Genomic DNA, 25,240 nt, shown 5'->3' on the forward strand with positions numbered 1-25,240 from the left:
AAAAGAGCTACAGCTGGCTGATATTGAGAAGAATTGAACGATAATAGAAAAAGCTATATATTTGTGTTCATATGACAACATAAAACAAACACTGCATGTCAACAACTTGTGCCAAATGATTTTTTTCCCTTGTATCTGATTTCATTTTAAACCTTTAATGCTTACTTTTTTAGTGAGAGAGAAAAAAAGAAGTGGTGGATTTTCTGAAGTTCCCAAATTATAGTTAGCCATTATTGAGGTTGTCTATGAAGGGCAAATTCTGTTAAAATCTGTCTGGATTTCATTGCAGTGTGAAAGGACAATTCGCCCTCCCCCCCCCCTTTGTAAAGCATAAGTGTGAGAATAGTAGAGAAAAACGGCATTGAGTAGGACATGAAAAAACTGTAGGAAACTGATTGTTTGAAAGAAAATAACTGTGATTAATAAGGCCAAAGGAAAGACAGTTTAAGTAACTATTCAGGCTAATATCAATTTGGGTGGGGAGTAGAGAGGAAGTGATGGATTCAGTAAATGTGAAAGAATATTAAAAGAACTGTGGCCAAAGTGCTTTAATAGATATAAAATTTTATCTAAGAAAAAAATAACAAAAAAAAAAAAAAACAGAAAAGAAAAAAAACAAAAATGAAATTTTGTTTTAGAGCACAGTTGCTTGGCATTAATGCTCACTATGTGTAATGCAGTTATGCATTGTATAGAAACTTCATCAGCAAAACAAAAAAAAAAAGCACAAATCAGGTAAATTGAATGCCTTTCTAAAAGTTTGTGGGACTGGGAGAATGACAGCATTGTTACTGAAGGAAGCACGATCCAAGTGAGGATTCTTACAAGAAAGCAGGGGAGGGACTTTTTATAAGGGCATGCAGCCACAGGACAAGGGGAGATGGTTTTAAACTGGAAAAGGGTAGATTTAAACTAGGCATTAGGAAGAAATTGTTTACTGTGGCAGTGGAGAAACACTGGAACAGGTTTCCCAGGGAAGTTGTGGATGCCCCCTCCCTGGAAGCACTCAAGGCCAGGCTGGGTGAAGCTTTGAGCAACCTGGTCTAGAGGGAGGTGTCCTTGCCTATAGCAGAGGGGTTGGAACTAGAGGATCTTAAAGGTCCCTTCCAATCCAAACCATTCTATGATTCTGTGACTGGTACTGTGACGTTCTGTTAATTTGTAGATGGTGAAAAGAATCACCAGTGAGGCCCGTTCAAACAGTCTGTTGTATAGCAGAATCCCAAATCATTCTATATTAGTTGTTTGTAAATGTATGTATGTGCTTAACAATAAACTGTTTTCTGGGATTAAGTAGGGGTCATAGAGACAGCTCCTTCACCCTCTCCTCGTCCCCCAACCCCCCTTCACCCACAAAAAAAAAAAAAAAAAAAAAAGGGAGAGCCAAAATCCCAAGTGTGAAGCTAATGTAGAGGGGCTGAAATTTTGAGGAATATAGAGCAAGAAACTAATATATTTTATTCTCTTAAGCTGCCTTGGATATACTGATGATATGAAGTCCACATCAGTATACAGGTTATGGTCTTGACCGTAGGGTTTTAGTAATCTTAAAAATATATATACTGGGAAAAGATGTGAAAATTACGCTGCTTAAGGAACATAAAATATTTTGGTTGCTCCGAAAGTAATGTCTGTTTATTTCCATGAAAACAGCACAGTAACACTATTTGATAGAGCACATTCTCAGCTACAAACCAGTATTTTTCAATGTAATCACCATTAGCTATGCATTTTTGTCAGCGATTAACAAGAATCTGCAATGCCATGCTTGTAAAAATTCGCAGTAGTAGAGGTGACCCTGCTGATTCACAGTTGCTATAACAGTGCCGTTGCTAGGAAAATGTTCCCCACACAGTCCACTGTTTATCGACCTGAACAAATGGAAGTCAGAGCACTCCAAATCTGGACTGTAGGGTGGCTGTGGTAGCACAGTCCAGCCAAGATTGGCAGTGTGTTCCACTGTCTTAAACTTGATATGGGGCCTGATGTTACCATGTTGCAAGAGAAAGATGGCTGTCTTCTCCGGGCTCAGGCTGAGAATTAGAGCCTTCAGCTTAGAGGTTGGAACTACTGATTTGTCTTCATTCCAGGAAATCCAGAAGGATTATTCCTTTCCTATCCCAAAAGACAGTGCACATCACTTTACCTGCTGAGGGTTGCATCTTGAGTTTGTTCTTCGATGTTACCATTCCGTGGACTCTTGTTTTAACTCTGGCTTGTGATGTGACACCACATCTAGTCACCAGTAATTATGTCAATCAAGTGAACTGTCACCTTCAGCCTCATATTGGTTCTGACAAACTTGCATACAGTATTCCTTCTGTTCCTGTGAGTGTTTGTGAGACACAGCTTTGCAGTATTCTAACACTGCTGCCATCAGAACATAAAGCTGTTGCAGTCTTTCCAGTGCACTGAAGCCAATAAGCTGTTAGTACACTGTTTTTAGTCATAATTTACAAATTTGTAAGGATAAATGGATTGAGATACTCTTCATTTTCCAGGTGTGACAGCTTCGCGTCATCTGAAATGTTGTTTGTCTTTCATGTTACTGTTGACATTGCTGAAAAGCACTATGGACTGCACTGCTGTGCTCACACACACTGTTTGGTCTCCCTAAATGTTAAACAAGTATTGGTCAGTCTCCATGGGTGCCATTTTTTTTGCATGGAGGAGGTCAGTGACACACCTTTGCTTCAGACACGCTTCCACATCAGACACCATTTTGTTACACCACCTCTGTGCTGTCATCTGTCACATGGCAACAAAACTGAATGCAATACTGTTGGAAAGGTAAAACCTCTCCTGCCATACCACCAGTACTTGCCTCTGGCATCCTGGGCCAAGATAATAAAATAGGAGATGTTATTTTCAAAGCAGCTCTAGAAAAATTTAAGTTGGAATGAATCTCTAATCTGACATCTTCAAGGGATGGTAATCTTAAAATTAGGTGAGGTTACTTCAGGGTTTGTCAAGATGAGGTCTGAAAATCTGTGAGGGTGAAGATTCTACAGCCTCTCTGGACAAACTGTTTCAGTGTTTGACCACCCTCATCACAAATAATCATTCTCTGTGTCTGTCTGGGATTTCCACTGTTGCAGGCTGTGTCAGTGTGCTGTGAATTTCTGGAGAATCTGGATTTTGTCTTCTGTGTAATGCGGATTTGTCTGTTGAGGAGAGCAATTAGTTCTCTTCTAGCAGGCTATTCTTCATGCTACACAATTCAGCTCACTAGTTAAACCTTATTTGCCATGTTCTCCAGCCCTTATCCATCTTGGTGTTCCTCCACGTTTTCAATCTGTTGTGTTAGGGGTTTCCTTCCTCCAGAAGGACATTCCAGTTTTGATTTGAAGGCAGAACATGATTGCTAATTTATGATACTTAGATGACATACTGCCTTGAAGCAGCTAGTGTATGACTTGATTGCTCTGGCAACTCTGTATCTAGGTTATGTGGGATGACGCTGGCGTGACATCTTTCAAATAGTCTAAATTTATTTCATTATTGTATGAATAAAGTTCTCCAGTTGGAACCATTACAACGTTTTACCTTCCTGACTGAGACCTGGCTACTTATTTAACCAAACCTTGTCATGCTAATGTGGTACTTCCCAAGCTAACTGCAAAGTAAAAAAAGCTCTAGTATTGCAACTACTTTCTTTTATTGGGCAGCAGAAGTCATGTACGGTATGTGCCACCACAAGGGCTACATATGTATACTAAGAAGTCTTGCTGACAGTCTAAGGCAAATCTGGTAAAAGATTAAAAATTAAAAATTCTCCAGTCTAGGAGACAATCAGTCAACTCAGAAATGAGGGAGACACTGTGAAACCACTTCAGTCTGTTCATTTGTCACAGAAAATCCAGCTATCATAGAAACTCTCCGGTTTTAACTTAACTGTAGTACCACTTAATCTAGATGATACAGGCTCTCAGTTGGTTTGGACATGCCATAACTATTTCTCATTTATTAAGAGATGAACTTTCTCTAGGGAAAGACTTTGTTTCTGCCAGAAAAATGATTTTATCCAACACAAAATTACCACTCATTTAGCAAGGGTGTTGGAACAGCCTGTGGAATAATGAAAGCACTTGAAGATCTACCAAACTGGTAAAAGACTGACTAATATTTGAGCAGGCAAGATCTAAAAGTATTTCTCTCCTAGCAGATAGTGTCATTTGCATGTATACAGAACACTGAGTGGTTTTTAATCTTTATGACAAGGATGTTTTTATTTATTTAAATCTTAAGTCTGCGAATGAACACTATGCATTCCTGACATGTTAATCCCTATTTACTGCTGACTTTCCTTAGAGGAAGATGGAAACACCTTGGTGATCAGTACTCCACTTAAGATAAAGCAGAAAACAAACTTTTCTTACAAAATAGCTGTGATAGTTAATTATTCTGTTCTAGTGCAACGTATGTAGTAGTTTGAAAATTGTTGGTAGCATTTTATTTTTACCCACTAAAGGCCATCTGTAATAGTACTGTAGCCCCTGCATCCCTTGAGAATACTGTTAGCAGCAGCCTTCTTTTGGAGAACTGTGCATCTTGAGAAAATGATGGAAATTTTCAGACTTCATTTACTATTTAAAAATAAATATATATACTAGTACTTGTGCTTAAACTTCTAACTTCAGTCAGTTCTAAATTATAAAGTCAGCTTAGAATGGTTTGATTTTTTTGAGAGGAAACCATTTGGGTGTCCCCTACATGTTTCATGACGGTAAAGAATGCTGTTCCAGGCAAGATATTTGCATAAGCATTGTGTTCTCATTATTCTGAGCCTGAGTGAGTACTATGAACTTGAACACATAATGCTACTGTGTGAAGCTGTGGACCTGGTACTTTGAAAATGTAGCATAAATGGTCTAGGTCTGCCCAAAAACACTACAAAAGAATATTACTCTAAAATTACAAGATATCCATATGATGAACAGATGACTTGTATGCAAGAAGGTAACAAATGCTTCCCAGACCTCTTACACGTTATGCTATGCCATGAGACTAGTCAAATGCTTATACAGAAATATGTCATGTTCTCAGTATAATCTTATCAAGAGATTTAACTAAAACCTTTACCTAGGTGCCAATTTTTAGTGAGAAGGTTCCTGTTGGCACCAAGCCAAGATAGAAAGAAAGATACTTTCTAATCCTTTAGTTAGCTTATAGAATGGCTTCTTGGTTGTTTTTTTTTTTTTTTTTTTTTTTTTGACAATACAATTTAAGACCTAAAAATATTTTCTTTATTTATAGAACATTTTCAAGCCAATGTTAACTTACAGGTGGATTTCTGATATCCTTCTGCATTTATGAATAGATTGTTATGACAAATAATGATAATGCTGTGTATAAGTGGTGAAAAGAAGCTTGTCTTCTCCTACCCATGAAGCAGATGTTTTATTTCATGAATCATTATTATATTATATTATTATAAGTGTTCATAAAATCACTTGTTTGGGTGAACAGTCGTCAGGCAGAAAGAAAAAATGTTAGGTAACTGGAGTTGGAAGTACAGTATTCCAGACAAGTCATTTCACAACGTCAGTCAATAGGTGAAGTGATTTCTATTTTGTTTATTTTCCTTAGAAATTCTATGAAAATCCTCTAATCCTTTTTTGGAAAAGTAGAGAATATTAACACATTCAGAATCTTAATACAAAGTCATTTTCTAAGCTTCTGTGAGCTATTGTTGTGGAAATTAAACAGAACAAACATAGTGGTGAAGTTCATTGTCTGCGTAATCTGGGCTTTCCACTTGAGACCCTCGCTGAAGCTTCCAAGAAGATGAACATGTGTAGGAAATATCCAAATAATTTTCTAGGACGGTATCTCTGATAAAGCAGATTTTATTCGCAATTGCAATGGCGGGCCTCCTGCAAGCAGAAGAGCACACAGAAAAACAGAGTTACATCTTTTATTCCCTATTCCCCGACGCTTATCTCTTACTCCCCTGGTTCCCCATTGGCTGAGTACTTCAGGTTCACAATCTTCTCGACGCTTCACTAAACATGGAAACACTGGACAAACATAAATTTTTGCTGCATAAGCGTAAATCTGTAGTTAATTAACTTATTCCACATCTGATCATTATTTTGCAGATATCTGCTTGTCCTTCTTTCTACAAAGATAAACTTGGGAGAGAGGCAGGGGAGTATCCTGGTGCCTGCCTTCACACCCCAACCTTCTCACGGACTGAGACAGTTCAGCCTTGTGTAGAGGCCCTAACTTCTTTGATGTTTGCTAAATCTGTCTTTCTTTTGCTGAGAGTTTCTTATCCTAACAGAACAGCTCTACAATATGTTTTCTAATCCTTAGCACACTATATGTTTGGAACATTTAACAACTATTACAGTTTTGCAAGAAAGAATTAATCACATAATTCAGTAATAATGTTTCTAAAACATGCCGCTAACATATATAGTATTTTACTTCTTAGATCAACTATTTCTAAGGATAAGTTACAAAATACGAATGCGTTATGTTCTACTTCTTCTAACCAATTGCTACGTTTTAATATCAAATGCAGAAACAACATTCCATTCCCACACCTGGACTTTGTATTTGAGTCAAAACTGGAAAATAGTGTTGATTTGCCATCCCTCTCTGTCCTTTTAAGGGGTTAATGAAAGCTTTCCTTACGTACAGTATGAAATACTAATTTGCAGCTGTTACTGAGCTGGTACAACCCACCTAATCTGTGCCCTTTTGGTGAAATACAAGGTAATAATTTTGATCTGCCCTTGTTTTTGCTGCAAAAAATGTATGAAGAAAATGTTGTTTTGGGGGGGGTGTTGGAAATATTAATAGTATACTGCAAAATACTGGTGGTTTTTATTAGTCTTTGAGACTTTTCTCTACAGTAGTTGAATGGTTTGTTGGCAAATTAAAAGAAATTAGGTAGTTGCCTTATGTTTTTTAAGCTTGAGCAGCAATGACTGTCTGAGCATAATACATTGCTTTAGTTTCTAAGAACATGACTGACTTACCAGACATAGTCTTCCAGAACCATTTTAGATACTTCAGGATGTGACTCCTAGATCTAAACTGTGGTTCCAGAAGAGCACTGGTCTCCTCTTGATCTTACGTAGCATCTGCCAGCCTCATTCAAAATCTAGAGCCCCCAAAATGGCTATAATTACCTATGCTTAGGCTACTGAGTTTTATTTTGTGTGATCATAAGGTCCTTCTTGAACTTCTGTATTTACCGTAGATGATTATAGCATCTATTCTTGCATCCTGTTGTCCTTAAAATATGGAAGTTCTGAGCATTTCAGAACTCTTCAAGTGAAACATGGCATCGTACTTTACTTAGACTAAGATTCTTCTCCACGAAGATGCACCGCTACTTCTGTTCTGTGTTCCTATAAATATAGCTGAGTTGATATACCAAATGGATTAGAAGTACTGTCTAGAATTTCTGGTGGTGATTTTCTAGAAATTCTAGAATTTTCTAGAAAATAGTATGTAGGAGAAATAGGATTAGTATCCCCAGCAGTGCTGGGGGATACAGTGAAGCGCTGAAATTGATCTTTGAGTTTGATTATTGGAGGGTTTTGGTTATGTTTGTTTTATTTTTTCATATTGTTTTTAAATATCCTAGTGGGAGAAAAAATGTTTATGCAGTGACATTTGGAGCTTTTAGCTTGTGGAATTTTCTTTTCTTAGAAGCAAAGAATTTATTGATGGCAACTATCACACTCCAGAATGACTTCAGTTTGTGCATGAGATTCTTAAATTATAGGGAAAGCCCATATTTTGTAAAATTTGCTCTCCACAGTGTTAGAATAGTCCCAAGATGAAGAATTCAGCCCAAGAAATAACCAGAAATATTATGTACTTTGCAGAGTTTTTGTGAGTTTGAAGCCCTGTCTCAATTTGAAGAAGTCTTCAAGAGAGAAGTTTAAAAAGCATACGATGATTTATAGTACATGATGAGCCACAAATTCTGCATTTTGACTTAATTTTTGGTGAGGTTGCCTCTCTGCCAAGTCCAGTTTTGATTCTTTATTTCAAAATTAAAGATTAGAAGGGAAGCAAGCCAGAGAAAGATAACGCTACTTAGTGCCAACTATTTCTTAGTTTTACAATTCTGTTCTTGGCATGAGAAATCCTTACTTCCTGTAGTGCTTCTGCAGCATCCTGACTATCCACTTACCCATGTGACTTTGAGGCAGAGAAATGGATCACACCAATATAGCTTCTTGAGATCTATCTGTTTTAAGACAGAATCATAGAATGACCAAGTCTGTAAAAGAACTCCAAGACATTCAGTCCTACTGTCCACCTACCACAGTATTTCCTCAGTTACATCTTATGATGTCTTCCAGGATGGTCAGACTAAGAACATGCATCGCTCCCTAGCAAATGTTGTGGAAAGGATTACAAGATGCTACTTCAGATGCAAAGAAACTGGTGTGCTTACTACATGAGAGGGAAATCACTTTGGCCTGTGTTATTCTATTCAGTAATTATCAGTGGCACCTTACTTGGCTAAAATCAGAGTCGGCCATGCATTTGTATAGCAATTTTATGAAGGTGTTTCCTTATCTCAAGATAATTCTGATATGTAGATAATGGGACAGTCCAGCCAAGACTGCCTATGTTCTCCACAGTCTTCAAACTGATGTGAGACCTGGCATTATTGTGTTGCAAGAGAAAGTCTGACATCTCTGGCCTCAGTCTGTGAGTTCAAGCCTTTAGCGTAGTCAGAGTTGCACTGCAGTAGTCAGAGTTGAGGAATTGTTTGTTCCAAGAAATCCAAAAGGATCACCTCTTTCCAGATCCCAGAAGACAGTACATATCACTTTACTCTCTAGAGGCTGCATCTTGAACTCTTTCTTTAACAGGGAATTCATATGTTGCCACTTTATGGGCTATTTTGACTCTGCTCATGGCAGTGACACAATGTCTGGCCACTGGTAACGACGCAATCTAGGAAACTGTCACCTTCAGCCTTGTTTTGGTTCTGGCAAGCTTGCATACAGTGTTCCTGTGTGAGGATCTGTGGGACCTACCTGGCACAAACTTTACTACTGCTGTTTCCAGCACACTGAAGCCAACGTTTATCTCCGTACACCATTCCCTGGTTGCAATCCACTGATTTGTGCAGATGAGCTGATTGAGACACTCCTCCTTTTGTGGCATGAGATCGGTGCATGGCCGTCTGGAATGTAGCTTGTCTTTTTTATTGCTGTTGCCGCAGCTGAAACATGAAACATACCACCCACCAACTCACCATGCTGTTTGGTTGTCCACTGTTTGGTCTCCATGTTCAGCAAGTGATAACAAATGCCAGTGGGTGCCATTTTTTTCTGTATGGAGGAATTCAGTCCACACTTTTGCTTCATACGCACTCCCATGTCAGATGCCATTCTGTTAGATTGCCCCTCTCTCTGCTGCCATCTGTCACATGAAAACAATGTGTAATGTAATATTGGCAAGAAGGTTTAACCTCTACTGCCATACCACCACCATCCACCTCTGGTATTGTGGGCCAATATAGTAAAATGGGAGGCATTACTTTCTGAGTAGCCCTTGTTCTTTGAGTAATAGACTATTTCCATATTACTTTCAAAGGTGTACTTCCAGTATTTTATATCAGCATTGCTAAAGCAGTCCTTTTAACTTGATGGTTCTAGCTACTTTTTCTTAGTCTTTGCTATTATGTTCATTATGTTGATGCACCAAGAGGCTGGATCAGAAAACTGGTCTGAAGGGTGAGCTGACAAGAAAGGGATGGGGGAAAAAACGCAAGGGGAAGGGAGTACATACTGCTGTGTTTTATGGATTTCTACTAACAGAAATGGCAGAGTGTAGAAATGAGGGGCTGAGGAACACGGGTCTAGGATTTGTAACTGGAAAAAAACGGTACAAGGATCCTTTACTTTCAGTGTCACTTGAATCCTGTAGTTATGTACAGCAACTTTAATGGTTTAGAGGAAAGATAATATTTTAAAAGAATAAGGAAATATGAAAACTGTGTGGGGATGGATCAGGAAGCCAAGACCCTACTGGAACTGGGCTTGGTAAGGTCTGCAAAGAACAGATACATCAACAAGAAAAGGAAAGTCCAGAAGGGCGTGCTCTTCCTAGTGAGCAATACAGGCAGGCAAATACAGTGGACAGGGAGAAGACTGAGGTATTTAACTTGTTTGCTTCTGTCTTCACTAGTGACCACTCTTCATACAGCCCTTGAGCAGGTGGTTCAGAAGGTGGAAATTGGGAGGATGCTCCCACTGTAAACGAATATCAGAATCGCAACCACGTGAGGAACTCGGACATCTGTAAGTCTATGGGTCCCAATGAGATGCATTCCAGATTCCTGAGGGACCTAGCTGATGTAGTCACCAAGCCACTCTCACTGATACTTGAAAAATCATGGCAGTCAGGTGGAGTCCCTGGTGACTGGAAAAAAGGTAATGTCATTTTTAAGAAAGGTAGAAAGGATGACCTGGAGAACTACAGACATGTCAGCATCACCTTCTGGAGAAGATCATGGAGCTTGGACCATGGAGATCCTCCTGAATGCTAAGACACGTTAAGACATATGAAAGAAAGGGAGGTGATATGGGATAACCACAAGTTCTTCACCAAGGGCAAGTCCTGCCTGACCAACCTAGTGGACTTCATGATGGTGTAACCGCATAAATGGACAAGGGAAGAACCACTGATGTCATCTGGTCTTCAGTAAGGCCTTTGATGTGGTCCCCCTGTAATGTTCTGTTCTCCAAATTGGAAGGATACAGATTTGACAAGTGGACTGTTCGATGGATGAAGAACTGGCTATGAGAACATAGCCAGAAAGTGGTGGTCAGTGGCTCAATGTTCTATACTGGGACCAATACCATTTAATATCTTCATCAGTGATGTTGACATTGGGATCAAGTGCACCTTCAGCAAGTTTGCAGATGGCACCAAGCTGTCTGGTGCAGTCAACACACGTGAGGGACAGAATATCAGTAGAGAGACCTAGGCATGCTTGAACATTGGGCCCGGGTGAACCTCATGAGGTTCGGCAAAGACAAGTAGAAGGTCTGCACCTGGGTCATGGCAAACCCCATTATCAGTACAGGCTTGGGCATGTAAGAATAGAGCGCAGCCCTGTCGAAAAAGACTTGGGGGTACTAGTGGATGGGAAGCTGAAAATGAACCAGTAGTGTGTCCTCACATCTCAGAAAGCTGGCTGTATCTTGGGTTGCATCAAAAGGAGAGTGGTGAACAGGGAGAGGGAAGTGATCCTGCTCCCCTGCTCTGCACTGGTGAGACCTCACTGAAGTACTGTGTCCAGATGTGGAGTCCTCAGTAGAGGAGAAACAAGGACCTCTTGGAGCATGTCCAGAGGAGAGCCACAGAAGTGATCTGAGGGATGGGCCATCTCCCTAAGAGGACAGGCTAAGAGAGCTGGTGGTGTTCAGTGTGAAGAAGGGAAGGCTTTGGCGAGAAATGGTAGCGGCTTTTCAGGATCTAAAGGGGGACTGTAAGAAGGAAGGGGACAGACACTTTAGCAGTCTGTTGTGACAAGACAGAGAAAATTGTTTCCAACTAAAAGAGGGGAGATTTAGGTTGGATATGAAGTTTTGGGGTTTTGTTTTTTTACAGTAAGGGTGTTGAAACACTGGAACAGGTGGTCCAGAGAGGAGATGGAATCCTCATCCATGAAGACATTCACAATCAGGGCTGGAGGGACTCTGAGCAATGTGATTTAGTCGTAGGTCTCCCTGTTTGTTGTAGGGGAGCTGGACTAGGTGACTTATAAAGGTCCCTTCCGACTCAAATGATTCTGTGAAAATGAAAAATATTTTTAAGGACATTAGATCCTTTTTGCTTGAAGTCTTGCTTTTGGTTTGATGGGGTTTGGATTCTAAGAATGTTTCTTATTGATTTGCAAACCATTTTTTTCTTACGTTGACTTGTTGAAAGCTATGTCTCCACAAAATATAAGAATGAGAAAGATGAGTAAATGCATGGAAGTCATGTCATACTGTGAGGTGGTTCTTTATCGTGATGTTTTTTTAGTCTATCTAAACACCCTTGTATTTTTTTTCCAAGTTGAACGTCTGTTAAAATGCTTTCCTGCCTTAGGTTTCTTCCTTTTTGTTTCCTCAGCGTACTCAAATACAACACAGAACACAGCCACAGAAGAAGAGACAAACTAAACTTTATTTTTTCTTAAATTTGAACATATGTATGGTCTCTTTTTCCACCAGAGAAGTATCAAGTCATCTTAAAGAGTTCAAACTGGAGCAAGATTTTCTGCCTTTTTAAGGAAGATAGCCAAAAATGCTGGGAGATCCCTCTGTTGGAAAAACCTTTTCTACTTAAAAGAAGCAATTTTTCTTTGCGTGAGCAGGAGTTGAAATAGAAGAATTTGAAGCAACTGAAACAATTTCTCAGCTCTCCTGAAGCCACCGTGGCAGTGAGGCATTGCCACCACAATGCTGAGAGTAACAGGATAATAAGGGTTCGTCAGCTTTGTGTACTTTCAAAGGGAACTATAGCTATGTCATGCCAGCAATATCAGCAGTATTTACTGGAGAAAGAAATCTGGTAGTGGGTTTTGGATTTCATGGTTTAGAATCTGGTTGAATATGCTCTTAATGTGACGGAGGACCTCCAGCAAATAAAGCAGAAGTGTCCAGAAAACCTCCTGTGAAGTCAGTATTTCAAATATGAATAAAACACTCAAGTTGAAAACAAGCAAACAACTACTTCAGAGAATAAGCCCAGAGTCTTGCCATACAGGGATTTCTACCCCAAATGTTGCTCTACATATTAAGGAGTACCAGGAAAGATTAAATTTTTTATCTTGGGTGAATTAAAAAAAAGTACATCTTTAGCAAAAAGGGTACACAACTGGATTGCCCGTTTCATGACCTACTCTGTGATGAAGAATGAAAAAATCCATCAGGGTTCTGGCTGAAATTCAAAGAAGGAAGAACAGCAGAGAAAGCAGCTTTCTGTCATTCTTATGTGAGAATTTTGCTAAAATGTGCAAAGCAGAATCTTTTTCTCTTGATTAATAGTTTGGAGAGAATATGCTTTCTGATGGACAGTATAGAATATCTACATCTGCGATTTTTGATGTAGTTCTAGAGAGAAAAGAGAAAAGAACAACACCACTCCCCTGACTGCTGTATCTTTTTTATCCCCATTGCTATTCAGTATCCAAAAAAAAAAAAACCCCAAACAAACAAAAAGCTTGTAATATGGAAATCCCTTGAAAAGAAAAGAAAAAAACAACCTACCAAATTTTAGGTAGAATCCTTCTTTAGTCATATAGTTCACCTGAAGTTCACAAGAACTTCATAGTTAGGCTGAAAGCTTCCTTCAGGCATTACTAAAAGACTGCTGGTGTTACACTGTTGACCTAAAATTATATTCTTTATCTCTCTGTAAGGCTGATATGCTGATAAATTAATAGAGCTTATTGCCAAACTACCACATAAATAGAATAAGAAAAATAATTTTTTTGTATTCTTTTCTCCTCCAGTTGTTACCTGTGAATTTACTGTATTGTAGCTACTTATACTAGTGTAGTTATTTCATTTATTGGACAAATACTAGTACACACTAGTAATCCATCCTCTGCTAGAAGACAATAAAAATCTTAAATGTTAATCTGATCTCAGAGCCAGGAAATCCTCATATTATTTATAGTTGATGCAACACCAGTTTATTGTCATTACAATGCATGCAAATTCTTGCTATTTGAGGAAAAATACGATGAGTATTTTAGAAAGCTGGTAGCATTTCAGTTTGATACTTTCTTGTCATGTCATCCTTTTGGATAGCTTACTTTTCTATGTGTCTAATTTTTTTTTTTTTAATCAAAATGTCACAGCTTGAAAGTAGTGTTTTTTTATCCATTTTCTCATAAATAGAGGGTAGGATTTTAGCACTGTATTGACACATTCTGAATCTTAACTGCTCACAGAAAACTGTAGAAATTTGTATTCTTCCAGAGGAGAGAAAAAAATTTATAGGAACATCTGTCCTCTCAGAACGGTAAGACTGATCCTTTGAGGAAATCATCCTACCTTGCAAGATGCATTTTTTTTCCATATAATTTTCTGTGGAGTTTAGAAGGCCAAGCTATCTAATACAGCTGTATTGTTCATGTACTTGTGATGATGGTGCTCCCAGTTTGTTGTTCCATCAACTGCCTTTCTCCTTCCCACTAGGGTAACATTAAAGATCTTTTTTTTGTAGAACTACTTTGAGTTCTTCAGACAGAAATTTGGAGAAATCATTTAGAGACCAAATATTAATCACTACTGAAAGGGTCAGCGGTATCACTATAGCTTGAGTCATTGTTTTTCTAGGTCCAAATTCAAAACAGCTTAGGGACCATTCTGACAGAATCATTGCTGAATTATGTATTGGTCAACCTAAACATGCAGCTCCTTTGGTATTGCATGATACTGTGAATTCCTGCTTGATGTTTTATGCAAGCTATCAGAACCTTGTGAATTTATAATGTTGTCTTTATTTTTAAAGATCTGCAGTAGCATGCATAATAATGACCCAGTAACTGGAACGAATGTGTTTTCCTTCTGTTCACTTCCCTCCTTTTTCCTGATGTATGCAACAGTGGCACTGAAGATAGCCATAGACCCATTCTTTCTAAGCAGGAAGGGTACACATTCTTGGAGGATCATATCTCTAGATATATTTCTCTAGTACACTAGGCAAGTGTCTGTGATCTTACCAATCAGCCCTGCAGGGTATGTAGTCATTTCCCTGCAGGCCAATATTCTTTGATATCTCTCCTACTTTTTTCAGCTTGTCAGGAGCAAACAAGGGTAGCTGATAAATGTTTATTTCTTTATTCTCATGAGTATTATTTCCCTCATATAGGGGAGCACGGACTCCTACTTTTGCCTTTTAAGACAAGTTTCCAAAATGTGAAGATCCAGAATATTTTTTATGGAAATAGTACAGGAGAAGTAGCATGGAATACTTGACAACTGTATCAAGCCTTCATGCTTGATAGGTTCACCATTTCACTTACCACAGAAGTGCTCAAGCTTTAGAGTATGTTTTGTTTGTGGACTGCAATAGCAACTGTTGCTGCATCGATAAAGTGACACTTTCTACTTCCTCCTGTTCACAAGATACTGCCAGATATTGTGCATGGTTGATGGTTGTGAATGACTGCAAACTGGGATTCATAGCCATTTTTGAAAAGAATATTCCATAGGAGGGGAAAAAAGAAAAAACCAACTCCAAAAACTATTGTTTTAAATTTACCGTGAGTGGTGCCTTCCAGAGTATTTATTATACAGCTCGCATAATTGTGTCACTGGGATCCTTAGTGGAGAGCCTCTGAATTCAACAGACAACTTACACTTCCAGAATTCTTTCTTGACCTTGATCTCATTTGAGGTTTAAAGTACCTTCATCTAAAAGGTGAAGGTGTCTTTATTTGTCAGGAAGTACACCTTTGTGTTCTTCCATTTTATTTTAAAATTCTTTCTGAGAATACCTACACCAAAATGTGTTCAGTAAGACTGTGTCAGTAGTACACACTGCATATAACTTTCTCAAAGATATATCTCTAGTGTACTGCAGAAACACAAAGGTGAGTTTTGTTCTTGATCTAGCAGAAAATATGCATTTAGAATACATGTGCACACACATTATGTATATTTAATGTGTGTATACTTGTTCAATACATATAAATTCATATTCCTTTGTAATTTCAGCTATAAGTCTGTAATTAACAGAACGTAATTCAGGTTTCTTGAACTGTTTTACTACACTTGTGTATGTTAGTATTTGATCTTCCCACAACACAAAAATTGAAAGCCCTCAGCAGAAAATGTGTGTTAACTCTGCAATCGCTAGTCTTTATGAATAATCCAAGTGGCATCATTCTTGTAAGTGACCAGCTTTCTTTGAAGGATTTGAATGTCCTTTATGTCTTACTAGTGACAGAAATCCAGTCTTCAAGGGAATCCATGCCAGTAAGAATTTACAAGAAAAATGACTAGCTTGAAGAGCTTTTTAATTGTGATACTACCAGAAGTATACTTCTAATTTCTTGGACTAATTCAGTACAGCTGGAGGAGATTACAGGACTTTAGGATTACTTTGCAGAAGTACCTACATGCATAAATTTCTAGAGTAGACTGTAGGTAGACCAGGGACACTATTAGAATATGTAAAGGGTGAGCATAATGTCAGACCGTCTCTGGCCAAGAGTGAAAAAATGATGCATGTAATATCTATCAATTATCAAGGTGTTTGGGAAGGATACTTCCTACTTCCATCATTTTTTAAAGTCATGGAATTTTTTTTTCCTTGAAAATGCTTAAAAATGTCCTGGGAAGTAAAGCAATCAAATTGATCTGCCATGTAATTCTACCTTCACGTGAGTGATCAGGTACTGACAACATAACACCAGAGTCTTATAGATTCAAAGAAATGGAAGAAGCGAGTCTTTGTTCTTCCAGAGAGCTGTTATGTCTGGATTCTGAAGCAAGTCAGTGTCTTCAGATTGGTATTTTCTTAGCAGGTGGTATCTAGCAATATTTTTAAAACATCTTTCCTTAAAGGCTCCGGTTCACATATATCTCTTGTGACAGAGAAAATAAGACAAAAGAAAAGTTATAATAGAGTAGTTGATGCAGTTTCTGCATAGACAAACTCAGTTTGCTCCTAATTTCTCCATCTTTGATACAGTCTGGCAGTATCTCTCAGAAAGTTCTACTGTAAATCAGAAAGCCCTCAACTAGATGGACTTATGCAAGAATTAAAACAAAAAACAAAAAACAATTATATTTCACTGCAGTTTTTCCTTTGTCAATTTGATACTGCTCTGAAATCTTCCAGAGCTTTTATTTCTGATAGGGATTTAAAACTCTCCAATTGTCTCATTTCACAAGACGAGACCATTGCAACAGCTGCGTTGCTTTTAAGTAAAAATTTTATTACTCTGCATCCTTGAGACGTCTGTGCAACATTAGTCAGGTTCATCATTTTCCACTTAAAATGTGTTACATGTTGCTTTTTGTCCCTGATGAATTTCTAGCAATGATTTGAAGAGCTACTACCTGTAGTGCATGTCTGATTTCACTTACTTAGTATTCATAAAAGTATAACTATTCATTGTTCTCATTCCAGAAGTCTACCCCTAATTATTACAAATTCATACCTTCCTCTCTCCCTTCCTTAATACTTAATCAACCCAAAGAGATGTGATACAGCATATAGGTCATGTAATAGCACCCATATTATAAGGCAATCTGGAATGCTTCTTAATGCTCACATGCTACTTAAGAATGTTAGGAGGAAGTTTATCAGAGTGGGTCTTTGTGTAAATGTATTGTCTATGCTACTTAAGATTGTGCCGCAGAGCAGCGGTGGTGCTAATTCTGCTGGAGTACTAAAAGCCTCACTGCCTTTTTTTGAAGACTATAACTGTATTCAATGTATGCCAGGTACCACGTGGGGTACAGGCTGTTGTACTGCAAAGCAGTTTTTTTAGTGAGCCCCTGTATGTTAGATGGCAATCTGTGTAGGCAGTCAATCACAATAACAGTTACCTCACAGCAATCTTATTTGCCAGTATAAATTCTCTGCATGGATTTTTGCAGTTTATTTTCCAGCCACTGTGGAATCACCTGTTTGATGACTGTGTATTGGTGAAGTCGCTGAAGGTTGATTAAGTCAGTCCTGGTGAAGTCGCTGAAGGTTGATTAAGTCAGTCCTTTTTTAGCAAGATTGAAACTGCTTATAGGCTTATGTATAGCATTTGTAGAATCTTCTCAATTTCATACATGGAGTGTATGTCTCCCAAGAGCAGAGTAAATCTAGACAGATAATAAGGTCACAATCCTGTGGTTTGAATTTGTGTTTTTACTCTCAAAGTCTCTTCTCTCTGTTCTTGCTACCTTGCCTGGTAAATTTAGTTGTTACCCACTTTGTCTAGATTCCTAATTAAAAACAAATTGTAAGGTAGACCCTGTCTTTTCATTACTTATGTTTCACCCTTGTGTTTTAAAATGACTGTTTTTATTTGCATCTGAAGTATGTCAGACAACTTGAAGAATTTAAGGTCCTGTTAAATTTAGCATTCCTTGCAGTGTCTCTTTAAGTATATACTTCCTTATTTTTTTATTTTATCCACAGCATTCACTGAATGAATTGTTTATCTCACTGTGTCAGAATGGTCAACAGTCAGAAAATGAATTGAGGATGATGATATAAATTGAACCTTTAATTTTATCAGTTAAAGAAGTGCAAGATAAATATCTGGAATTCATATATCAGATTTGATACAAGTCTCTGTCTTGTATCATATAAATTACATGTTATGTCTCAGAAGCAGAAATCTCAACTTCAAGCATATCAATTTTTTTAGCGTATCTGAATAGAGATACCAAAGAAGCAGACTTTCTTTTTCAGAAGGAAGATGACTAAAGATAAGCTTTATCTCACTCTGATCTTGTATTGTGCGTAAGTATTTTTCTACTTAGACAAGAATTACATTAGAAAATATGTATGAAAATTTTATTTTCCATAGTTCTTAATTTAATTATTAGAATCAGAAATAATAATAAGCCAGTTGATCATATGTTCTCTAAGCATATATAAACAAAATATATAAGAAAATATAATGATATATGATGTTACTTTATGTGATAGGTACATACGTATATATAAGTTTATAATAGAGGACTATCTTTTGTTTGTTTTACATAGCTTAGCTTATTGATAGAAAATCATTTAGCTTGATAAGTATCTTCTCAGTTCTGCAACTATGGCTTCCTTACTTAATACAAGCTTACACAAATCTGGAAGAATCTCTTATATTCTCTTTGTTATTGTTACTTTTTTTCATATGAAAATGTATAGAAAAAGCTTGCTGATTTTGTGTGTATGCATGTTTTTTCTGTCGTCATCTTGTTTTTTTTCTTACTCATAGAGACCTTTTAAAACTAGCCTGCAGTGCTATCAACAGAAGTAAAGTGCTTTCATTTTGCCATTTATTTATCTATTTATCTATTTAGTATTGTGGCTGGTACCAAAGAATGGAAGTGTCCATGATTGCGTTACATCTTTCAGAGTCATCACAGTCATCTTCATACTGATCCTCTTTTTAACTACTTAGCACTGACTTGTCCCAGAGAAGATGCTGCAAGTAGTGAAAATTAAATCTGAGTGTTGTCACACTTGCACAGATTTCTTTCCATTCTGCTAAATACAAATTTTGTTTGAAGGATAAAAGGCTATTTAGTTACCTAGATGTATAATGGGAAAAAATGGACATCATTTCTTCAGGTACTTTCTATGACAGGTTTTACTCTATGAGAAACTTGTCTAGAAATGTAGTGATGACCACATTATTACCTTTTTGAATTTTATGCATTTAGTGTAGTTTGGTGGGGTGTCAGTTTTCCTTTCAATTGGAAGTTAGCTTGATCCTTCTGAAAGAGTTGCAAATATAAACAGATTTGACATGTTAATATTACCGATTGCCATGTAGAATAATTAGGAATCTTTCATCATTGTAGAGTAGTCTAGGATCTAGGCTCAAAAAAAAGGCTGTAGCTGTAGGGACACACCTTCTGCAGAAGTTAAAACTCCAGCAGACATTAAAATGTTCTGGAGAGATTTTGTTCATCACTAATCTTCTATTGTATGTAGCTACAATCTCACAAATGTTTACAAATCAACAAATGGCACAGGAGTGTAGCCAAATGCAGTCCTTGCTGGTGCACTTAGGTTAGCTTGTTCAAGAATCATAGAATCCTTAGAGTTGGAAGGAACTTCTGAAGGCCATCTAGTCCAACTCCCCTGCAATGAACAGGGACAAGACAGGTTGCCCAGGGCCTTAACCAGCCTCACTTTGAAAGTCTCTGGGGATGCAGCATCAACCACAACACTAGGTAACCTGTTCCAGTGCTTCACCAGCCTCACTGTAAAAGATTTTTTCCTCATATTTAACCTTAATCTATCCGCCCTGAACTTGAAGCCATTTCCCCTTGTTCTATCACCACAGACCCTGCTCAAGAGTCTGTCCCTGTAGCTTCCCTTTAGATACTGAAAGGCCGCTTATCAGGTCACATCACAGCCTTCTCTTCTCCAGACTGAAGAACCCAGCTCTCTTACCCTGTCCTCATAGGAGAGGTGTTTCATTTTTCTCTGGATGTGCTTCAACAGGTCCATGTCTATTCTGTACTGCGGACTCCACATCTGGACTCAGTACTTCTGGTGAGACCTCACTAGTGCAGAGATCAGGGGCAGGATCACCTCCATTGACCTGCCGGTCACACATGTTTTGATGCAGCCCAGGATACGGTTGACTTTCTGGGCATACATGGCTGGCTCATGTCCAGCTTTCCATCCACCAGTACCTCCGGGTTTTTTTTTGGCAGGGCTGCCTTCAGTCATTTCATCCTCTGTATTGGTAACGGGGGATCCCTTGACCCAGGTTGTTTTTTTCTGTTTTTTTTTTCCCCAATTATTTCAGAAATTATAAATGCTAGAAGTAATTTTATTCTCTGAATTTATACTCCTACTTTCAAGTTTTGGAATAAACTAACTCTGTTGATCCTTGTCAAAAATTAGCATTTTCATGATTATCAAATGCAGATAATATTAATCTTCCAAATGATACTTATTTCAGATGTAATTAGTTTTCAGCTACCACAAGCTTCATAGTTACATTCTCTTATGGATCCTCTGACACACCGGACATAGATGTTTCTCAGCAGTCTGACTTTTTTTATTGATGCAGTACTCAAGTTTGTGTTGATGACGCTTAGTTTGTCTGGAGTAACGTAAGTAAAACCATTCAAACCAGCCATGGCTATAAGTATACTCCTCCTCAATTCTTTTTTCCTTGTATGTTTAAAATATATACCAATTCATTAAATCTTAATGAATCATCCAAGCAGATCAGTGAGTAAAGAATTTCCACTGAAAAATAATGTTATGAGATTAAGCTTATCACCCAATTTAAAGCACCAGAGTAATTTGTTTAGTAAAAATGTACTTGACTACTAGTAGTTCAGTTGGCACAGAGCTTAGTGTTGTGCATGTATTTATATGAGCTACCAAAAATCATTGCTTTTTTAAATAGAGAATAAAGTGTGTATGCATAGTGCAGGATGTTCACTGAAATATTTTTAAAGGGATAGGATAGTACAGGTTTCCAAATTTTATGTAATAATAATCACAGTACTGAATTCATAATATGGAATATAATAAGCATTTGATGTTTGTAACTGAATATGTAAATCTGGAAATACTTAAGTATAATTTCACATTAGGAGCTCGGTTTTGTGAATAGAGCAGAGGCGGATATTCTCTTCTTTTTTAATAATATATGTAAAAGCTGTTCTGTGTTTCAGGGCCCACCTATTGCTGTAAAATTTGGTACAATCCAAACCAGAAGTTACATCTTTGATCTGTGTATTTACACTGCTTCATCTTTGAAGCTTTCAAAAAATAACTATGTATTGTATATGTAATTAATATTGCACACAATGCTTTTACATCAGAGATGCAAACATTTTAAAATAAATAAGACAACATCTATGTGAAGATATCAAATATATTTCTTTGTGGGAACAACCTCCATGCAGTGGCCCTAGAAAGCACAAATAATCAGATGAAGCTGACTTGATGGGACAGCTGTAGTGCTTTTTCAAACTCAAGAAGTTTTCCCTGTCCGTCACAGTAATCCTTGACTCATACATTTACACCCAAGGCTGTTCTGCTGCATGTTTCCAGTTTGGCAGCTGTGGTGTTCCTGTGATTGTTTTGTTAGCCAGTGCAAGAAGCCAGTGAAGTACTGATCCTCCCAAATGTATATCTGGATTTAGGCTTCCTGACCTAGCTTGGTGCTATTGTACAGATAATATAAACCGTGTTCAAAAGCTTGTATGTGACAAGGTCAGCTTAAATCAGTTCTCTGTTCCCACTTCTGCTCACTGTCTTGTTCTGGCTTAAGAATTAAGAGTAGCCTCATGGTTATAGCATCAGACAATTGATCTGGGCTAAGACTTCTTTTACTTGCTGGGTTGCTTTGTACTCACTCGGTTAAAATAGCATCAAAAAGGTTTTAATGTGCCTGAAATCCCTAATCTGAGTTCATATGCAACCTCATGATCTCAAGTGCTTGCATCATATTCTTGCTTCATTTCATCCTTCATACACAATAGAATATTGTGTAATGTAATATCAACACAGTTTATGTGGGGTGGATGTAATTTTGTTATTAAGGTTCAGTCAATAACATGGATAGGAAGAATAAATACATGTATATTTTAAAGAACCAAATCAGAAATTATTTTCATCCAACTGCAAGTGATAACTTTCCATGAAAATCATCTCATCCTCCTCTGCTTTTGATCAGGTGTTTTTGTTTCTCAGAGTATATCAATGAATTGACAGGAGTATATTAGCATTACATGCAAGTCAGCACCTCAGAAATCGTAAAATGTTGCCAATGCAGATGCATACAATTGTGCCGCTTAGGACCAACCTTATTTCAAAATTTATATGTACTAACATTGAGTTTCGGTTGTCTCAAGGAGATAGTACTAGGAGATCAGATTATTTTATATATTAAGAATGAAAGGCAAGATACTTTTTGGTCTCAAAAGAACTCTAATAAATTGTATATAATGAGATTGCAAGACTGACTGTGTAGCAAGTGTGGTGAGAAGAGGTATGGTTGAAAACTCTAGAAACGAAGGATGCAGCTAGAATCACTACTGTTTCAGGATACTTTTTACTATTAAAAATCCTTTTGAAAGTAGTTGTATTGTGCTTAACCTCTTGTTTCCATTAGTTGAATTACATAAAGAAACAAACACATTGTGTTTGTCTACTTTCTGCTTCCTGTCCCTTGTTCAATTTAGCAAAGAATTAATTTAAGTCAGACAATCTTTGTCTGCAGAGCTTGTTCTGAGTTAAGTTGAAGAATCATCAATTTTATGATTGCTTATATATTTGATTATAAAACATTTGAAGTGCACTTTGTGTAATATCTTGGGTAATTCTTCTTCCAAACTCTTAAAGTTTCAGACATGTGACAAATCTCTGACTAGCAGCAAATACAGAAAAATAATTGTGTGCCCATTGACACAAGAGAATTTAATCCATTACTGTATACTTATACTATAAAATCTTATTTTATTGCATTCTTTATTATAACAAGAAATTGTCATAGAAACTTTTGTGATTGCTTATTACAAAAAACTTCCATTACCTGCATTACATGGTGTTCTTAGCATATTAATGCACTGGGTTACCAGCACTGAAAACACGTTTGTTTTTTTCTTCTTGAATCTAGTAGTGAATAGATTATTAGGCTGACAGCCTAATTTTTCAGTTCCTGTCTTTCCTCAGCTTGTGGAAAAAGTTTAGCTTCTGTTGATCAATGAATAACTGTCTTGTGGTCACAACTGCCAGTAAAGATTATTAGCAGAGGCCAGCTAACATCTACTGAGTGAGCGACCTTTCCTGAAAGCAGGATGCTTGTGACAGATAATTCTAACAGATGATAAGGATAGTAAAGATCTTGTAACTTGTTGCTTTTACATGAAAAGTGATTAATTTTTCCCTCTTTTCTTTCTTCTGGTAACTTAAAGATTTATTCTATTTCATTTCTTCTTGTGACTTCTCATTAATTTTGTGATTCCATTTCATTGAATCATTCCAAAGCTGTCAGCTGTTGTCAGTGGTCAATGTGACTGTTTGCACTGGCTACCTTTCTTCCATGTCCCTTTATTTACTACAACCTTGTAAAAAATACAGATGGTTTTATGTACCAGATATGGTCAGATGGTGCCTTTCAGGCTGCAGAAGACCACGATGAGGCAGCTGTGTTTGCACTGGGTGCGTTCTAATCCTTTAAAGGTGTTGCATTTGACCTGCCAGCAACCAGTTCCATGAAGTAGAAACCTGCAGGCAGATGTGGTTGATAGGACAGTTCAGAAACTTCAGGAAGTTCTCCTGAGTTTATGCTTCCAGCTCAGTTGTGCTGAAAACTGGAGTTGTGTAGCTTATACCTGTTACCTGAGTAGAAAACAATGTTTTACAGATTGATCAACATTTAAGTTACTTGTAGGATGTTTATTTAGGTAGCATTTTTTGTGAGTTTTACTAACCCCATGTTGTATTTCATTTTTCTTAACAAGATGATTCCTATTTATAGTTTCATTTCTCAGTTCAGCCTTCTCACCTTTCCAAGTCCAGTACTGTCCTTAGTTTGAGAGCATAAACTTTTGTGATATACCTGTCATGATGTGTGGCACGCCAAGGGATAGCACAGGAGTCCACAAAGGTCTAACTTCAGAGGTATGAGTCCACATTTGATGAAGATTCAGGTACATCCACTGCAGTGGAGTAAATGACTCAATTTCATTTACGTCACCAAAGTGACATGGCATATAAACCACAATGAGTAAGAATGAGTTTCTGTTAATGCTTGCTTTAAAAAAATGAAGAATCATAGAATGGTTTGGGTTAGAAGAGACCTTTAAGACCAACCCCCCTGGTACAGGCAGGGACACCTCCCACCAGATGAGGTTGTTGAAAGCCCATCCCGCCTGGCCTTGAACACTTCCAGGAAAGGGGCATTCATAACCTCTCTGCGCAACCTGTTCCAGTGTCTCCCACCCTCACAATTAGGAATTTTTTCTTAATATCTAGTTTAAATGTACTCTCAGTTTAAAGTCATTTCCCCTCGTCCTGTCACTATATGCCTGTCTAAAACGTACCTCCTCAGCTTTCCTGTAGGCCCCCTTCAGGTACTGGAAGTCCGCTGTAAGGTCCCCTAGAACTTTCTCTTCTCCAGACTGAAAAGCCCCAGCTCTTTCGGCCTGTCCTGATTGGGTAGGTGCTCAAGCCCTCAAGAAGAAGAAGAAGAAAATATGCAAACTGTAATATTTTGTTTTAATTTAAAAAGATAATGACTGCAGTACTTCTAGACCAACATTTTCTATTTAAAATCAACAAACAAGACACATGAACCCAAGAGGGTAAATGTATGATATCCTCACCTAATGTCTCTGTTTCAGGCATAAGATTTGAAGACTGTCTCCTCCTTATTTCATGTGCTCACAGTAGGTTTACGCATTTGTCTCCCTGTGACAGTAGCATCGCAGTGTAATGACTGTGAAACGAGGCTTTCTGCACGTTGTGTTTACATGTATACGACGTCACAACGTCACAGGCAAGGAGGCATCGTGTCACACCCAGTCTTGGTGACATACCTTGG

The 25,240-nt window shown here is 37.8% G+C and overlaps 1 protein-coding gene and 1 long non-coding RNA gene across 10 annotated transcripts in view; one reads left to right on the plus strand and one right to left on the minus strand.

Moving 5' to 3' along the window:
* ATF7IP (activating transcription factor 7 interacting protein) overlaps window positions 1–25,240 on the plus strand; it is a 96,186-nt gene that overhangs the window by 14,630 nt on the left and 56,316 nt on the right. The window lies entirely within an intron of this gene.
* LOC116233428 (uncharacterized) lies at window positions 18,699–25,161 on the minus strand. 3 transcript variants are annotated; one of them, XR_004167960.2, is made up of 3 exons: window positions 25,023–25,161; window positions 24,741–24,870; window positions 18,699–24,356 (listed from the first exon to the last, which is right to left on the minus strand). It is a non-coding gene; the product is annotated as an uncharacterized LOC116233428 (long non-coding RNA). The 3 variants fall into 3 exon arrangements; XR_016466949.1 differs by having other exon boundaries at window positions 18,699–24,036; window positions 24,257–24,870; XR_004167959.2 differs by having other exon boundaries at window positions 23,130–23,922; window positions 24,257–24,870.

This window comes from Phasianus colchicus, chromosome 1 (assembly GCF_987193195.1).
Source record: "Phasianus colchicus chromosome 1, bPhaCol1.hap1.1, whole genome shotgun sequence".
Classification (NCBI taxonomy): Eukaryota; Metazoa; Chordata; class Aves; order Galliformes; family Phasianidae; genus Phasianus; species Phasianus colchicus.